This window comes from Sciurus carolinensis, chromosome 9 (assembly GCF_902686445.1).
Source record: "Sciurus carolinensis chromosome 9, mSciCar1.2, whole genome shotgun sequence".
Lineage (NCBI taxonomy): Eukaryota > Metazoa > Chordata > Mammalia > Rodentia > Sciuridae > Sciurus > Sciurus carolinensis.
In genome coordinates this window covers 124,682,738-124,702,877 of record NC_062221.1, presented here as the reverse complement: position 1 = coordinate 124,702,877, position 20,140 = coordinate 124,682,738, and the positions used below count along the sequence as shown (strand labels likewise).

The window sequence follows — 20,140 nt, the reverse complement described above, 5'->3', positions numbered from 1 at the left end:
TCCAGGAATCAAGACTGAACCCTAATGTAATGCATGGATCCCAGGTGATGACATGTCAGTGAAGACACATCCATTGTAACAAACGTTCTGGAGGGGATGTTGGTGACTGGGGAGGTAGTGCATGTGTCGGACCAATTGTCCTCTCAATGTTGCTTTTAGTTTTCTGTTTTGAACCTACAACTGATCTAAAACCATTGAAAGAAAAAATGCCCAGGTCTCACTCTAGACCAATTAAATCCAAAACTCTGAGGTTGTTTTTTTTTGTTTTTATTTTTTTTATTTTTATTTTTTAAATCTCAGGAGCTGTCAACAAGCAGTCAGGTAAGCAAAGTATTTCTGCATGTCTTTGTAGCAATGTCTTTATTCCTTATTCTATGTGTTTTTTCCATAGGTTAATTTGGTTTGATTTTTAGTTACTCATCTTTGAACAAGAAAATTTCTAGCTAGATATGATTTTTGCAGTGAAAGTGTGACTTGCGCCCCTTAAGAGCCACTTGAATTGGGAGGGGCATCATCCCTTCATCTCTGAATCTGTATATTCCCTTTGTCATGAAGAACTGTATATTCCCGTTTTCATTTTGCAGAACAGGGCAGGAATTTATCTGGAGAGTCCCTAGTGAACTAAGCTTAGGTCTCTTCAACACTAACAGCAAGGTGCTACGCAAATGCCAGAATCAAGTGAGTTCACAGTTCTTTGGATCTTCAGTGTGCTACTGAAAACATTTTCCCATCTCTACCAGTTTCTAACCCCTTTTTTTTCCTGATCTTTTGCATGCTGAGATTTGTAATCTCTAAATGAATATCAAGAAGTGAAATGTGGTGGGAAAAACAAAAGGCTCTTGATTTAAATAGTTCTGATTTTAGTTCATGAACAGAAGTAGATGCAGCTCAGAAGTAGATGCCTACATTTGGAGGAGATCAGCTCCTTTGACTGTATATCCAGAACCATTGTGGAGAGGTAAATGTGTCTGCCTCCTTGCATTAGTGGCTTCTTTGTTTTCTGGACTCAGAACTTGAATCCTACTTTATAGCCCAAGAATATGCTTTTCAAATGTCATGACAGAGATGCAATTAGCTCTCCTTTCATGTTTAATGTACAGTGCTGTTGCATCATTATAAATATTTAAATAGGAAGTTAAGTATGAAGTTTGCCCAGTGTGTTAATTTGGGAATCCCATATACTTTAATAATTCAATACTAACAAAACTCAATTTCTGGTGTGTGCCCTATGTTCTTCAGCACTGGGCATAGTCTAGAAGTATACCTGGATGGGCCAGGGATGCTCCCAGACTATGAGCCAGATGATGAGCCAGGGATGGGTCAGAAGCCCTCTCTAGCATCCCTGCTCCCAGTCTGTATGCTTAGGCCAGATCTTCCATCTTGAAGCATCCCTTGCATCCTGTTACTCTCCAAGCTTAGCCTTTGTTCATTCAACAAACCTGGACCCAAATGCTCAATCTATGGAAAACAAATTCTCAACATCTGTGAGTCTTTGTCTCATTATTTGCTGCTGAGGAATTTAACATGCCTACCTGCTCCACAGCATAGAGAGTGAACTCCATAAATGCTTGCTTGATGCTTCAGCATTGCTCCTTCCTCTCCTAATCACTCTCTGGATAGAGTTCTACTTAAGCTGTTCCCACCTACCAAGTGCCTTTGATTGAAATAAAACTACCAGTCTTGGCCATCCAGGCTACGTCCAAGCCTGGCTTCTCTGCTCTCCTTTGATCTTCCCTGTCTCCTGCGGCATGAGCTCACCCACTCATCCAACTGGACTAGGCTCTCGTCCATGTCCTAACCTCTGAAGATCCCCTTCCCTCTTAAGGGGACTCTCCCTCATCCTTCTGTTGTCGCAATCCTACCCTTTCTCCAAGGGCTGATTAAATTGCTATTTCCTCCAGGAAGCTAGGACAGCCTCACTCCAAAGATATTCTTCCAAATTAGAGACTGAAATTCATCCCCTGCTTTTTTAAATCAAAAGTCAAATAAACGAAGGACACACCAAGAACTTTAAAAATTCATGGTGAAGTCAACAAATGTAAGAAAATAAATACTCATAGGAAAAAAAGAAAAAGAACAAACTTCAAGCATTCCAAAAGACATTTTAAATTTAAAAAAAAAAACAAAACTAATTTTCATTCTTTTTTTTCTGCTTTTAAAAAAGTAGATAAGTCAAATGTCATCTGTTTCATTTTAGCTTATGCTTTTCTCATTTTAAAAAAGGACCTGTGTTTGCATTAATTCTTTATGCAATGAAATTCTTAGATCCCAAGGAGTCTGGAGTATGTCCTGTCTGCACACTAAGATTTCTTTGTGATTGAAGAATAAGATGTGTACATGTAGGGCTGAGAAAGGAACCTCCATTTGGGGCATCAATATTAGTTTCGACCTTTCCAATCTGCATCTGAACTGTCCATGTCACAAAGTACAAAGCTCCTTCTCACTGTTACTGTAACCTGCTTTCCTAATATATGCCAATCAACCGGATGCCAGTGAGTCTGTTGTGTTTATTACGTTTTGTCTTCTTTCCACCCACAGAGGCCCCCCACTCTCAACTCCCACATTGTGAGCAAGCCTTTGAGTCACCAAAACCTTGTTAGCAAATTTTCCAGCAAACAGATTTTTTTTTTTTTTTTTTTTAGAATTTTTTCCACCGTCGGTTGATGGGCTTCCCTGAAGTAAACCAGCCATGTTTGTGCTAAACTTCTAATGGAACTTCACTTCCACTCACCCTAAATAAGTGAATGACAAACTGAATATACTAACAAACCAAATCATGAATAAAAATAGAGAGAGACAGACACTCACTGAGTAAAAGAGAAAGAATGTGTGAGAAGGAAACTTTGAGGGAGAGAATGAATGTTTATTCCTGTGGCTCCTGTGACAAAAATCTTAATGAATGTGTTTTTCCCTAAACTAAGTATAAATATCTTAACATCTGAGAGAATTAATTTAGGAAGTTCAACCCTTGTTTTATTTCCATTGGATTTATTCCATAATTATTGGCTCTCTTTACTGGCATCAAAGTGTTGATAAACCTATTATTACTATTAAGATTGAAAGTGTCAAAGTGAACTTGAGATCACAATGAACTAGTCACATGCTAATCAGGCTTGTCTAGGTGAGTGGAAAGGTCCATTGGGACAAAGCCTTACCCAAGGTCGAGCTGAATGAGAGCAAGGCCTCCTTCCTCCTTAGACCTTCCCCAGGTCTCAACTGCAAGCCCTCCTTTAGTTTTGGCTACACACTTCTCCCTTCCACTTCCTCTTCCCTTCCCTCCTCTCCCACCTCTTATTTAATTTCTCTATATCTTTTGCCAAAGTGTCACCTTTGAACTAAGATGAATAGCTTACTAGCAACAGGAAAATGAGAGGGGGAAAAAAAAAAAAAAACAACCAAAAGAAAATTCATGTCTTCAAAGTAGAAACACTTTTAAAATGCTCAAACTTTTAAAACTTCAACTTACCAGACAAATAATAATAAAAAATATTAGGTATCTTTTTATAAATATTTTCAAATACTACATCGTATTTGGTCTGACTATTCCAAAGTAGATGCTCATTTAATGCTTACTTAGTAGTATAAAAATATATTAAAATCATGTGAGAAACTCTCAGGTATATTATGGACCTAGGAAATGAGAAGTCAATTGAAGTGCTGGTTAGAGTCAGTGTTTGGTTTGTATGCAGTCCAGTCAGAGCTCAGGACAAAGTCCGCTGAATTGACACATGAGAGAAGAGTTTATTGACTTGTGGGAGAAAACACATTCCCAGAGAGATCACCAGGAACCTATGATGCCAACACTAATTAGAATATCTGTGGTCACCTGCCCTTTTGCATTTTTATGGGAAAAGATCAATAATTCATGACTAGAAGGCAGATTGCCTGCCAGTGCTGTTAGCAGCACTCTTTCATCTGTTGATTCAAGGGGCCAAGTCCACATTCATGTCTCAGAGCACTTCACTTTTCCAAGTCACGCTTCTGCATGCCCTTCTGTGGCCAGCATGACACCACCATCAGCCTCTCCTGTTGCTTCTCCTCCCACTACAAATGCTGACCAAAAGCAATATTTCTTCGTACTTCAGGGACTCAGCAGGCAACAGGACCTCCAATCCTCTCCAGGTAACCTGGGACCATGCCCACCCACAAATCCCTGTGCTGCCTTTGTGATACACCATCTGATTTAAGGTAAAGGCAAACAGGACAAAAGAATGAGTGAGCAGAGAGAGGGATCCAAGTGAGATTGTGACCGGAGTTAAGTACCAATCATGCATCATTGTGAATAGAAAGGGGACAGTCCTGTCTGGGGACAAACCTTATGTAAAGCTTCCAAGGGAAAACACCGAAATTCTCCTCCATAAGCCAGGAGGCAGTAAGGTTTAGTTTTCATTTGTGTATGCTTATTTGCATAATAAAATAATTCAGGAAGAAATCACTTAGATTCACTAGAAGATTTTTTTTTCTGATGCTCTCATTTTTTTCTCAAACTTTATGCAAGACTTGGCCTAGCATACAAAATAAAAAAGAAGTAGAAAACACTGACCACTACAAATTCATTGTAAAGAATGTGAATCTTACTCTGAAAACTATAATTAAAAACTTAAAATTAAATACACTTCACTATTAAGAAATGTGGAACATTTGGGGGAATTTATATGTTAAATGTTTTCTTATTTAATGTCACCCTCAACATTGAGGCCACATTATGATTCAGACAGTCCAAGGTATATAAGGATTCCAAAAAGTAAAAACTTATATCATGAATTCTTATATATAATATAAGAATATTATATTATATATAATGATATATAGTATATATCATGACCATGTGGAGTTCTAAAGTATCCTAGCATAAGTTATTATTTGGACACAGATATAAATTTCAAAATAGAGTCAAAAATTTCAAAAGATCGCTGTTTCTGCTTGTAACACAGTCACAGGAACTGGACTTGAATTCATACTAGCAACAAGGAAATTGACCAGATACGTAAAAAACACTATTTACAGGCATCAGACAACTGGCAGTACCAAACCAACACCTGAGAGAAGGGAAACAAAAGGGGTCAACTATAGACTACAGAACTTTCTTCCCAGAAGCATTCCAAATATCAGAGCAGAGAAGGGACGCCTGAGCCAAGCATGACAGACCTACTGAGCAGACAGGACAGAAATTAGAGGTCAGAGAGGCTGAAGATTCAAGCTGAACTGCAAGACAAGACACGGAAGATGTGGGAGAGAGCAAGGAAATTGCCCTAGGTGGACGCTTGGAGCCCTACCTTGGCTGACCACTAGGTAATATATGCACGGAATGAAACTAAGCATTGTGTAGGGTAGAAATAGGGTAGAATTCAATGAGGCTGTGCAAAAATCAAAAACAAACAAACGACAACAACAAAAAAAAACATTAGGGAGCTGTAAACTGAACATTCCCAATGTTTACTCAGGGTGAGACAAACTTGTATTGATCAGTCAAACTGGACAGACCTTGTTGTAGGAGATACTGTATGTCACCCTTTGAAAGCTGAAAAATAAAACTCAAAATAATCCACAAGTAATGAACTTGCCTCCCAAAATACACCTTCATGATCTTTAAATTATGTAGCTCAGTGGTAATTTGCTGAGCATGTGCTGGGCTTAATTTCCAGCACCACAAACGAACAAAAAAATGAAATTCTTTAAGTGAAGACCACAAGATCTGCATGCATATCACTGATCTGCATGTATATCACCATAAATCCACAATATCCAACATCATATGAAAAATTATTAAAACCTTCAGGAGGAAATCTGTCTCATGATCATAAGAAAAGTTGGTCAACAGAAAGAAACCAAGAAATGACAGAGATGACAGAACTACCAGGCAAGTACATGACATATTCTCAAGGAATTAAATGAAAAGAAGGTCATGCTACAAGAGAAACAGGAGATTTTAAAAAAATGTAGCTTATAGATTTCACAGATTTAATATTAAAAATGAATTATAATTCTACACACTAGCAATAAGCAACAGACTATTGAAAGGTTACAAATATCATTTCAACAGCATAAAAATGTAAAATACTTAGGTATGGAATAAGATAATTCAAGATCTCTATAGAAAAATTGTAAACATTGCTGAGTGGAAGTAGGTAAAATTAATTAAGAAATATATGAAGTTCATGAATTAAAATGTGTAATGTTAAAATGTCAACCAAATTGATGTATTGATAATTTTAATTAAAATTTCAGCAGTTTTTTTTTTAAAATTAACAAGGTGATTAAAAAAAAATTATCTTAGAATTCAGGTGATCAAAACAGAGAGGGGAAGAGAGAAGGAAGGAAAAAGGAAGGAAGGGAGGAAGGAGAAAAGAAAGAAAAGGAAGAAAGAAAGATGGAAAAAATTACTAATTGAATTCAAGACTCACTAGAAAGCTGCATAATGAGGATAAGTTGGGATTTTAAAATATATAAACACGCTGCTCAATGGAAAAGGAAAAAAAAAACCTTTAAAAATAGATCTACATTTAAGTGTTCATTTGATTTTAATAAATGTGCCACAGAAATATGATGGAGAAAGGAGAGGGTAATTCTTTTTTCTTTTCTTTTTTTTAACTAATCTTGGTAGAACAACTGGATTTTCTGGTGGAAAAATAAAATAAACTTCAACACTTGCTTTTTACCATGCAGAAAATTTTCTCTAAGTGAATCATAAACCTAAATGTAAAAGCTAAAACTATAGAGCTTCCAAAAAGAAACAGGAAAAATCCTTTGAGAACTCAATTAAGGAAAGAATATTTAAGGGTACAGACATCTTGTTTTATGCTCGTAAAATCAAACACTCGTTAAGAGTGGAAAGAAATGAACTTGTACAAGGCACACAATTCGGACAAATCATGAAACTTTTACCCTGCAATCAGAAGGCACATGCTACACTCATTTCTCTGGTACAGAACGGTGGGCACAGAAACTAGATTTGCCCAATCAGAAGAATCCACCTATCTTCAAATTTGAAACCTATAGAAAACAGATTACAGGGAATTGGCTCTAATGCCAGCTACAGCCACAGCCATTTCCCAGAACATGGGTAGCAGAAAGAAACCTCCAGGTATCAGATCTGGAAGGAGGGGTCCTGTAAGCTGAGACCCTCCCAGTGCAGTGGGAGAAGTTGCAGTGTCCTGTCTGGACAGGCTCTGTGGCATCGTCATTGCCTGAATGTTTCCCAGTTCCCTATGTTCCCAAATTTTCCTGAGCCTAGATTGCAACCTTCCTGGGAATTCCATGAGCTATTCAATATCTATTCAATATTCTTTACTTCTTAAAATGGTTCCAGTTAGTTTTTACTGCTTGGTACTAAAACTTCTGACTAATACAAATTGCACAAAGTACCACGCATATAGTGAAGACATTTTATATTTCTAATCTTGTCCCCATCTGCAGACACATAAACCCTCCTAGAAATCACCCACAGATACAAACAGAATTCTTGATCTTCTTCCTCCTCATGGACTATCAATTGGTTAACTTAAACATATTGTTTTTTCTATCATGCATCAACTAAGGTGCAACCAAACATCTCCCTGAGTACAATAATAATAAAATGTCATAAATCTAGTACAATTCACACATCCCCATTCACTTGCATCCTATCTCAATTTGTCACAGGTGATATACTTAGCAGACCATAGGGTACCGACTCTCCATCCACTGATCAAACAACAGCATCTCTGTTGCCATCTGACTGTTGAGTAATCCAGTTCCTGAATCTCATCTTGAGAGTTGGCTTCCCAGAACCAATTCCAGTACCTGAAGTTACTGACATCATTTTGGATTCCCTGTAAGCAAATAATGAGATGAAGATTTTTGAGAAAGTGAAATATTTGAAGTATTCCTACAATATAAGTAAAGGAGTAAGGATGCCAGACCAGAAAGGACAATTCAGAGGCCCTCTACATTCCACAGAGATCTCACCTGAGAAGCATCCTAATTCATGTATGGAGTGTTTCTAGTCCCCCACACCTCAGAATTCCACACAGCAGGAGAATGAGCAAACTCATAGCTACAACCAATAATGCAAAAGCATCTCACAAATATGTAAGCAAAAGACTAGACCTAAGAGTACTGTTTTAGTCACTTTTTTCATTGCTATGACCAAAAGACCTAACAAGAACAATTTTAGAAGAGGAAGGGGTTTCAGAGGTCTCAGTCCATAAAGGCTGACTTCATAGCTCTGGGCCTGAGATGAGGCAGAACATCATGGTGGGGGAAAGTAGCTCAGGACATGGCAAGAGGAAGCAGAAAGAGAACCATTCATCAGGGACAAAATGTATGTCCCCAAAGCATGCTCCTAGTGACCCACCTTTTGTAGCCACACCTTAACCTGCCTTCAGTTACCACCCAGTTAAATCCTATCAGTGTATTAAGTCATTCATTAGGTAACCCCTCTCATAACCTAAGGACATGGCCTCTGAACCTTGTTGCATTGTCTCACACATGAGCTTTTGGGGGACACTCCATATCCAAACAATAAAAAGTGGGAAGTACATACTCTTTTATGTAAAGCAGGCCAAACCTATCTGTGTTAGAAGTTTGGACAATGATGACCTCAGAAAGGCTGTGATAGAAAAGAAGGCAAGGAGCATGCCTGAAACTAAATCCCAGTTTTTCCTGATCTGGTGCTGTTTACATGAATATGGTCAATTTGGAAACTGAGTTTGCAAGCTGCAAATTCTAAAAATAATTTTAAAGCTTTCTTACTTTTTAGTACAATGACAATTACTCATCACAATTCTTTCTCCCATATCTCTTTCTATACCTGAAAAAAAAAATAACTGAAGTTAATTTATTGCAAACTAAAATAAAGTTGAATAACCTTCTGTAGTTACACATTTTTTCTTCTGTTAGATGATCAGGGTACCTACTTTTCCTGTAAAAACATTAGGAAATATGATCAAGAATGCAGTATAATTCTGTAGGTATCTCTCAGAATTTTTTGAGATCAGTAGATAATAATAAAAAAAAATGGCCTCAGGTCCAGTAACTTTCATTTCAAATCACTTCAGAACTAATCTCCAAAATACACAGGGTCACACAGTCTTGTCACTAGTAGTTTGAATTAATTTAGCACAAGGAATTTCTTCAAGTTTGATAGACATGTTTCATCATGCTAAACTCTTGACAGGCTGAAAAAAAATGTAGAAAAGAATAAGAAAATGATAAAATAAATTCTTGTAAAGTTTTTACCAGGCAGAATTACCAAGTATTCATCACCAACGTGACATTCCATATTCCATCTGAGAAGTTAGTCTTGATTACCATGTATAGGGCAATATCTCAAAACCCACCTCCATCACATCCTCCCTCCAAGATTGAAAAAGGGACTTACAAGATAAAGGTTTATCTTTGATTTGTTTCCATCACTACCTAACAAATCATCTCCTCTTTAACACACACACACAAAACACACACACACACACACACACACACACACAAATAGAAAATGCTAGACAAAAAGCAAAATAGTTTAGCACTATTATAATTGTGAAATGGGGACAGTAGCAGCTTTATGATCCTGAGGTTTCCCTGTTCAGATAGCTTGGTAGTATCAAGACTATCAACTCCAAATTCCTTGGAGTTGTTAGCTCTTTGTTTGTGATACCCACATAAAATATAGTAAATACATATACGCATGTACTTATGTGTGTGTGTATATATATGTGTATGTTTGTATGCACGCATGTGAATTTCATAACTCTCCCCAGAACCATCAAGTGAAAAAGAAGCCAGTGAGGTGAAATGTGCAGGTTCTTCTGCATCTACTAGGATGTGTAGATGATGCTCTGCCAAGACCACGCGTCTGCAGCTTGTAGGTGGCAGCTGGTTCCATCACTGAGGACTGGGATTCAAACCAGGCTATCTGACTCATATCCTTGACTATAGTTTTGACCACAGTGGTAGCACAGAAACTCATTTGGAGAAAGAACTGTAAAGATTGTCTAGCCCAACTCACTAGCCTGTGTTTAATGTGTATTAATTCTCTAAGATAAAAAGGCAAAAATATTTCTGAAGCAGAAGAAATATGTCAGCTCTTATTCTTTGTGACAGCTCTGCCATCTGATTTCCTATTGGAGGAATTATCCTGTTCTATAATCACCTTTTCTAAAAAAAGGAAGAAAAAAATACACTCACAAGTGGTAAAATGATAAATGTCAATAAATGAATTATAGTTCATTATTTTCTACCTCTCCATAGCTTGAGAAAAGCAAAACTAAGATGTTCTAAGTCAAGCTATAAACATCAACTAACAGATCTGTTTGCCAGCCCATTACATATTGATACATAAATAGAAAAAGATTGCTCATATAAAATGCCAATTATATTTCCAAGAAGCACTTTCACCCTTCATGTCTAAAGTTTCATCTGTATTTTACCTGAGAAAGAAATGTGTCCTTTCTCAGTGTTGAGCTCTACTTTGCAGAAAAAAGAAAGAAGTTGTTACCTAAGTGGAAAAAAAAAAAAAACTTAGAAATGAAAGAAAAGAGAAGTATGGTTAACATTTATGGTTTCAATCGTAGACCAAAGCTAAAATCCTTTTATGGTTTTCAGACTCAATCATACAAGCAATTCCTTTACTTATTCCCCAAAAGGGATGGAATAGGGACCTTCGTGGTAATCACTGAACAAAACTCAGACAGAATTGTAGTCCTGTTTCCCACATTGGCATAAACATCCTTCCCAGGGATTTGACTCTGAAGCACCAAGACTGCCTGGCATAGCCAACAAAACCATAGTTGGCACAGGTATCTCCCTGGCTCTGGAGTGAGATTAGATGTAAGAAATATCAACATTCACCAAGGCCAGTGGAAGTAAATTTAAACTCTCTCCTACCACCAAACAAACAACCACAGCCACATCTTAAAAACTCCCATCAGGATGACTGATCTGGGCCCCACAGCCCTGAAGTGGCTTCTTGCATGTCTTAGTCCTGTAATTAGTGGTGGGTGTTCCCTCCGGATGTTCAAGAGTTAGAGATTTGGTTTGAGTGTTGTTCTGAAGCTTATCCAAATAATTCTTCTGTGTGTGTTCCTCACTTCTCTCACATGTTTTCTTTCCCAACCTACCCCTCACCTATCCGATTTTATCCTACAGAATCGAAATATTTCTTTTCAAGTCTAGAATCTCCTGTTGTGTTTTATTAGTTTAGTACCTATACCCTACTATTTTAAAAATGTCCAGTTTACTTTCTAGAAGCTAAATAATAGAATAATTTCTTTTGTCCAAAATTTCAGCTGAATTGAAGAAGATCCAAGTTCCTTTTAGCCAAAATTACAAATTTTTATCGTTCATATGTTATGAAGGTTCATTTTTGTTTTTATGAATCTTTACAATCCCAACAACTCTGGAGACTGAGGCAGGAGAAATACAACTTTGAGGCTAGCCTGGGCAATGTAGTAAGACCCTCTCTCAAAATAATTTAAAAAAAAAAAATAGAAAGGCTTGGAATGTAGTTCAGCAGTAAAGCACCCTGGGTTCAGTCTCCAGTACCAAAAGAAGAAGAAGAAGAAGAAGAATCTTTTAAACAGAACACAAAAAAGTTAGAATCAGCTTGAAGAGAACTTTTTTATTATTTGTTTAGCTAGCATCCTATTTTTCCTTCCTAAGTGCACCATGATTTCCAAGTGTTTGAGGAATTATCCCCTTCCCTTCTAGAAGACTATAATTAGGGGTCCACCCCTCTCCTAGCTAAGCAATGGAGATGTTACTCAAGATGGGCAATAATTTAGAGCTCTCTGGAATTTAATTCTTGAGCAAAGGACAAAGTGACTGTAAGTTTTTGTGGCTTATCCATTTCCATAGTGGCTTCCTGACTAGATCCTTCATGTTATAAGACGCTTCCTGTGGTTCTTGTTTAGTTCTCTACTTCTGACTTTCTTTGCCTATCTCTAAGCCTGTATCTTCAGATTATATGTCAATTTTGAGAATCCCTAACCACTCACCACAAGTCTCTTTGGCTTATATTAGAGTTCATTTCTGTACCATGAAACCAAATAAAAACAACTGATATTCTGTTAAGACTCTTCATTCATTCTTAGATTTATAGAACTGTAATCAATTCAATGAAAGCAATTGATACTTCTTCATGATCAATACTGTTCTGGGTTGGTGCTGGAAAATTATAAGAAAAAGGAAGATATTGACCACAAGTGGTTACCTATAGTTGAGAGTAATCCACATACAGCAATTATAGTTCCCCTGCAGACAGAGAACTCAAAAAGAATGCATTCAGTATCCAAGCAATGACTTTTCTTGTCACCCACTTGGTATCCCAAGCCCAAACCTATAATTCAACCCTGACTTTTCCCTCTTCTTCATCCCCCACATCTAACTAGTCACAACTCATTCACTGAGAAAATATTTAATACCAAACCACGTTGATTATGCTTATTATGTAGTTCTGTCTTCTTTCCATCCCCAAAGCCTCTACTTTAATTCAATTCCTCATGATGCATTTATCACCTGACTTACTGTGGCTCCTTACTAACTGGCTTTTCTCTCTTTGTTCCTTACAATCCATCCTCCTTTCAGAAAACAGAATTATCCTTGTAAGATGCAAATCTGATCATGCTACTTTCCTTCTGAGGCTTGCCAGTATCTTAGGAAAACCTCCAAATGTCTGAGTATGGTATTCCTGGCCCTTCAAGGCACTTGAGAACTGTTTTGGAACAAAGTGAGCTGGAGAAGAAAGGCCTGTGATAATCTGGCTGGTGCTTATCTCTCCAGCTTCATCTCTCATCACTCTGCGCTGCAAGCATCTTGAGTTACTTAGCGGTGCTCTCATCTCCTGGCCTGGGCTCATCAGCTCCTCTGCCTGGACGCCCTTCCTGCTCCCTGCCCTGGTTTCACCTGAAAACTCCTACCTGTCTGTCTTCCAGACCAAGGGGAGCTGATCCTCCTTCCTATTGCCACAGCAGTTATTCTGAGCATATGTCCAACTCAAAATTCATCAACCGATAGCTAATTTTCTCTATCTTCGTGTGCCTTCTTTTCTAGACAGATTCTGTTCTTTCAGTCTGGAAACAGTGTCTTTGACATCTTTTTATTTCCTATGCTTAGTAGCAACCAGTATATGAAACTGTCAAATGAACGTTTACTGACTGACCGAGTAAATATAAAACATTTACAGAAACAGAGCAAAAAGCACCTTTTTTACAAACAACGGAGCAGGTCTGGATAGAATATACCTAAGCATTCCAATTGCAAACATAAAAAACATCTCAATACCTAGACATTGTAGAGTTTCAGGACTTTCTGAAGATGCCAACCTTAAATTTTAAATTAAAAAATGAATTAAAAAAAATGACGGTTGCTACAACATAGCAAACAAATAAACTTTGTAGATTCATGGAAAGCTTCTTCTGTTAACTCAGCCTATAATGTCTCAGAGAAGCATTGGAAAAGCTACGGATGTTCATAAAGATATGGATTTTGTGGTAAAACAGTTAATAGATTGATAAGTGATTGAGTCCAACAGGAATAGCTTTAATTCATACTAGTAAAGATGACCTAAGCCTGTTCTTTCAAATCCAAGAAGAAATGGGCAAAATTTTATGTCAATCTTCTCTGAATACATGAATTATTATTATTATTATTATTATTATTTAGGAAAGCTGTACAAGAAACCAGAAAATCATTGGGCTATTATGACTGATATTCTGAGATAGAGTCAGCTGGGATAACAATGGTAAACACATAAGCTTGGTTTCACAGATATTTGTAACAACAAAGAGAAGGTAACACATTTTTGATAAAGAGCTTGGTAAACTGGCTACAAAAGACATTTGGTACAGTCCTTTAAGAACATGTCAGGGCTGGGGTTGTGGCTCAGTGGTAGAGCGCTTGCCTAGTATGCACGAGGCCCTGGGTTCCATCCTCAGCACCAAGTAAAAATAAAATGAAGGTATTGTGTCCATCTACAACTAAAACAAAATAGTTTTTAAAGAAATTTTTTTAAAAAAAGAATGTGTTGTCTGGCCACTATAATCCCAGACACTAAGGAGGCCAAGGCAGGAGGATCACAAGTCCGAAGCCAGCCTCAGCAACTTAGTGAGGCCCTAAGCAACTTAGCAAGACCTTGTTTCAAGATAAAATATAAAAAGGGTCTGGGGACGTGACTCACTGGTTAAGTGCCCCTGGGATCAATTCCTAGTACCAAAAAAAAAAAAGATGCATCTATCTATCTTCTCCTACTGTGATCAGGTCTCAGTCTTCAGCACTTTGCCTACTCTTCTCCATATCCTGTAGCAAGATGATTTTTCCTTCCTACAATTATGATCTTAGGGAATTAATTATCACCACTTAGCATTAATCCCAAATCTGTAACTCCTGTGCTAACCTCTAACTAGGTTTCAGGTTTTTGTATACAACTTTCCAGTCAACTTACCCTTAGGGCTGAAAAGAAAAACATTGCTGAGTAAATACATTTTTTTACTCGAATTCTTCTTTTACCCATCTGTTTCTATAGTCTCTTCCATTCTTCCAATACCATGTCATCCTCAACTCTTTTTATCATATCTTTTCCCCTATCACTGAAAGCTCTAGTAAATCAGTTAGTGTGAATACCAAATATCCAGTACCTGTCAGTTTTTTAAAATACTGGCTAAACAGGTGAAATATCATATATTTCGGTGTAAGCAACACTAATGCTTCTGATAGTGTCCTCCTGACCTACCATCTACTGTTTCCATATAGCCACTTCTACTCTTCATCTTGTTGTGTTTTTTTTTTTAACTTATATTTATTTTATTATTGTGTGGTGCTAAAGATCGAACCCGTGCCTCACACATACTGGACTAGTGCTCTGCCACTGAGCCACTACCCCAGCCCCACTCTTCATCTTCTATAAAGACATCATGCTGGTTCTCAGACTGGTTTCCTCCTCTGGATTCTTCATACTTATAAACCTTTGTTTTCCATAACTCTACAACTTAAGCCCCTGTTCTCTACCAGCCAATTTACTCTGCCGTTGACATTTCTTCTCCCTCAGCTTTGCTCAGAGTCCCCTGCTCAATATGCCTTCATGACTGTCTCCCCATGTCCCACATCCTACTTGTCTTCTAAAAGCTTGCTTATTTTTACCTTTTTAAGGATTTGTACAAATTTGCCATAAAATCCTTTCACCTAATGTATCAGTGCCTTTGCTGAGACATGCACAGTAACTTGGATTCTTTTTACACACAAAAGTTCTGAATGCATTAGTCAAGGCAGGCTAACTTATGCTGCACTGACAAGCAACCCCTGAATCTTGATGACTTACCAAAAGTTTCTTGCTTACACTACAGTTCCCATGAAAGTAACCAGGTAGCTCTACTATACCATTACTTGGTTATCTCAGCAAACAGATTTGGGGGGGCACGTATATTTGGTGCTGCATTATCTTCAGTTGCTATGGCAAGGGAAGAGAGAACAAAGGAATTGTACAGGGCATGTTCATTGCCTCTAAAGAGAGGTGACACAATAATTCCACTCATGTGACCTTACCTAATAGCAGGTGGGCCACACACTGTAAAAGGGCAAGCAGAATACTCAGCATTACTGTCTGCATCACAATAAATTTATATTAATAATCTCAGCTTTGTAGAAGGAGTTCTCAACACTGGCACTGTAGTGCTTCACATTGGGTTATCATTACCCAGAGGGAAAAAACCTGAGGCCAATGACTGTCTTTCCCATCAGATTCAGTATGTCTCCTGCCATCAGACTAGATGGAAAGCAACATGAAAGAGAGCATGAGCTCAGAATGTCAAGGTCCAGAGCCCAGGCACATTAGGAACTCCTTCATCAGTACAGATGAAAGTCTGCTAATTACTGATGCTAAGTTGACCTATAAATATGCCCTGGAATAGATCTGATGTGATAAAGCCAAAGCATACCACTGAAAGGTGGTAGCTAGAAATTCCTGTGATGGCTCAGACCATTGGGGCTGCTATAACAAAAATTCCATAACCTGGTTGGCTTATGAACAGCACTTCTGGAGGCTGGCAGATTTGTTTTCTGGTGAGAGTCTGTTTTCTCTTAGATGTTTCTCACTATAACCTCCTATGATGGAAAGGGATAGCTAACTCTTGGGCTATAAAGGCACTAATCTCAATGACAAAAACAGAGGTTTCATGATCTACTAGTCTCCCAAAGTCCTCACCTCCAAAACACTATCACCATTAGGATCCGGTTTCAACGTATGAATTTGGGGGAAACATAAACATTCAGACTGTGGTGCTTGTTTTGGAATTTCACTGCTTAAAGTGTATATGCATTCCTCATATTAGAGACAATTCTAGGAAGTTCTACAGTTTCCTTTGTATCCCAGCACCCTATTATTAAGGAGTACTCAAGGTTACTTCATAGTGGACCAGAGCTCTCTCAGACTATTGGTGGGTGGGTAGGACATCCTTTTTTCCTGGTGTTTTCTTTTTTAGTGGAGAGGTTCCATAGTTGGCAGACCATGGGCTTCCTCGACCTCTTATCCAGCCCCACACAGCTGTTGTTACAGAAGGGGTTTATCTCACAGGTGAGAGTGGATAGAGGCCCTGGGCAAGAGGAACCAGCATCTTGCTTCTGTTTCTCTTGAGAAATGGCTGCCCACCTGTCCTGCCTTACTTCTCTGTGGATGAGTCTGTGTTTGTAGGTTGAGCTTGTCCAGTCAAACAGCCCTTTCCAGGTGAGTAAGGTTACAGTCATTGGGGTTTGGTATATAGATGCTGACGTGCTTCCAGATATAAAATACTTTCTCCAGTTTTAACTGTATCAAAAGTGATTAATTTTTGTTCTCCATGGTTAGACTCATTTATTGTATTTGTTAATTTTTAGATAACCAATTATGAAAAGTGGGGTACAACTTATTACATCCCCTGAATAAGCTTAAAAGATTGCTGTTCTTAGCATGATTTCTACTGCTATCACAGAATGCCACAGTCTGGTAGTTTGCAAACAACAGAAGCTCATCTCACCATTCCAGAGGCAGTAGAGTCCCAGAGCACGGGGCTTCCTCTGGTCAGGGTCTTTGTGCTGTGTCATAACATGGCAGAAGGCACCACAGAGTGAGAGAGCACATAAGAAACAGAAAGCGGAGGCAAGAGGGGGCCCAATTTATAACAAACCAACTTGCAAGAAAACTAACCCACTGCAATGGAAAGGACATTAGTCCATTCATGGAGACAGAGCCCGTGTGACCCATCCACTTCTTAAGGGTTCCACCTCTTCATAGTGTTACAATGGCAATAAAGAAGGAAAGCTGAGGCTCATCCAACTACATGTTTTTTTCTCATTAAATTATATCCTGCTGCTCAGGTTCATTTTTCACATTAAAGTGTAGTGTAAATGTGTCATTGTGTTATTCTCCTTTTAAAACACACTTTTATGAAATTTTAGGTTGTTGGATATAAAGAGCTAGCATCAAAAATATATATATATCCACTTGAAGTTCACATAATGACTGTTTTTTAGTGCCACCTTTTGGGTGGTCTTGTTATTACATAACATCAAAATTTTAAAACTGGAAATTCAGTGCGGGTGTACATATCCAGTTTACACCCTTAGTTTTTCACATTAACTATGTACTTCATTTGAATGAGGACTCAGTTTACCTGCATAAAATAAGAGCATGAAATATCCTTAGAGATTTCTGAATCATGGAATAAAAGCTCCATCAAACCCATCCGTATGTCCTCGTGCCCCAAAACAAACCCTAACAATCACATGCAGATAACATTTGAATCTAATTATGTCTACTCCTTCCCTTTCAGGTAACTCAGAAAGCAGTGGACACTGTGGCTGCCTGGAGCACCTGTGTCATTTATTGACAGTCAGAGAAGACTGGGTAGCTTTTCTGATGTCTCAGGGTTGACAAGAAGTGGAACAAAACTCAAACTCAAGTTTAATAATTCTAATTCCATGCACTGTGTTTACCCATGCCAAAGAAAACACTTCTTCTACAAGCATCCCCTGGTACTTAAATCTCAAAGTGGGTTAATCTGAGTGAGATGAGTTATCTGCTCTCTAACCGTCATAACAAAATGATAGAACTGCCCACTCTGACTCACATCTGGTATTTTAAAAACCAACAAAAAGGATGAGAATGAGCCCAACAACAAAGATTTCTCTGCTTTAGGTTAGAAAGAGAAAACATTATTGACTGGGATCCACCACCTACCAGGGACTTTGGTGAATTATTCACTAAAGAGTCTATTTGACATATTTCCCATTCATTCATCCAGGTTCCCAAAGTTTTATTCATATAATTCTTAGATTATTGAAAAGTAAGAAACCTAAAATTATTAATTCAGTTGACATAGAAAATATTTCACAAACATAATTTTTAGTCCTCAGGTCAATAAAAAACATCCCTTTAAAGATGATTTTATAAGTTATTTTAATAAAAGTATAGTAGATTTTCATTGAAATTTAATGTTCCTTATATAAGCCCTTCTTTTACATTTGACTTTTAAAAAACACAACTGAATTTGCATCTTTTAAGTTATTGTAACTGTAGAAACAAAATTATTCTAAATATCTTTGCTTCCAAGTCAATCAAATTATGTATCAGATTATGATAATTAGATCATCTCAGTTATTAGATCAAATTTACTCTTTCTGCTCTTTGCTGTCAGCCTCTGTTTCTGTTTTGTTTTCACTCCAAAGTGCTTTATCTTTTTTTATGTTCACATTTACAAATTGTCCTAAATCTTGTTGATCGGGGCTCAAGTGCAAAATATAAGGTATGAATTCAAGATCTCCGGTAAGGAGGCTGTGAGTGCTGTACCTAATGTCAGAGAGGAGTAGTGTGGAAGAGCCTCCTAAAACCTTCTGAGCTGAGGCCAAGGCAGATGCAAAGGTAATGACAGCGCATACAAAATAGGAGAGAATAGAAGACTTCAAGAGTCTCACTGAAGAAGCCCACTAGCTCCTCACGGAAAACCTGAGTCTATCAAGAAGTCAGGGTGTCTTCATGAAAGCAAAACCACTGTGGCCATGGACTTGGAAGTCCATGGTGGTGAGAGATAGACAATGGTTCACTGTTATGGTTTGGACATGAGGTGTCCCCCAAAGCACATGTGTGAGAATATGCAAGAGAAGAAATAATTAGATTATGAGAGTCGCAACCTAATCAGTGACTTAATTCACAGGAATGGATTGACTGGGTAGTAGCTGTAGGGGATGGCTGGAGGAAGTAGGTCACTGCAGGTGGGGAGTTTGAGTTTTCCTTTTTTGTCCCTGGTGACCAGAGCTCTCCTTCTACTTACTAGCTGTGGTGAACTGAACATTTTTCCTCTGCCAAGCCTTTCTTCCAGGATGCCTGCCTCCCCTCAGCCCAGAGATATGGAGTCAGCTGACCATAGACTGAACCTCTGAATCCATGAGCCAAAATAAATCTTTCCTCCTCTAAGTGTTTTTGTCAGGTCTTTTGGTCACAGAGATGAATGGCTGACTAAAACATTCACCAAAGGCAGTTACCTTTTGAGAAAGAGTTCCTGTGCTTCCTTTTGAATCTACCCGAGAGTTCCCCCAATGGTTCAGCCTTGGTTCAGTGCCTCCCTCCAAACTCACCTACTTTAAGAAACACTGCCTCTGAGTGAAAAAGGAAAGAACAGAACAAGGAGCAGCACAAATCTAGGATCTGTCACTCATATAAATGTGCTCATTCCATACCATATTAGAGGGTTCAGAGATTTCTCAAGCTTTGGGATTGTTTTATTATTATTATATGCCTCATGGTATAATGAAACACAAATTTATTTTAAAGGCTTTGTCCTTCTAAACAGGTATGATGCCCATTTCAAGGTTTGGCCAATGACATAATTAAAGCCAATTAATCATGTGCCACATATTTCAACTCATAAAGGGGAACAGTTTAATTTGGGAATCAGCATACATGTCCACGAATACAAGAAAAGGTTTACTTGACAACTTTTTCAAAGTCCTATTGAAAATTTCAGTTAATATCAAATTCAGTTTATTACTAAAGTACAAACACCCATTCAAATAATTCAAATCTCATTGCCCTTTCTTTAATTTCTTAAAGGATTTTTTATTTTATTTTTAACAACACTTAATTATACAAATTTAAGGAACGCAGTGTGATATTTCCATACACGTATACATTGCCTTAATG

At 37.9% G+C, this 20,140-nt stretch overlaps 1 long non-coding RNA gene across 1 annotated transcript; it reads left to right on the top strand.

Annotated features, from left to right (window-relative positions):
• Positions 1 to 4,024: 4,024 nt before the first annotated feature.
• Positions 4,025 to 18,322, top strand: LOC124992369 (uncharacterized). The gene is made up of 3 exons (XR_007110110.1): positions 4,025 to 4,122; positions 16,541 to 16,690; positions 17,775 to 18,322. It is a non-coding gene; the product is annotated as an uncharacterized LOC124992369 (long non-coding RNA).
• The last annotated feature ends 1,818 nt before the right edge of the window (positions 18,323 to 20,140 follow it).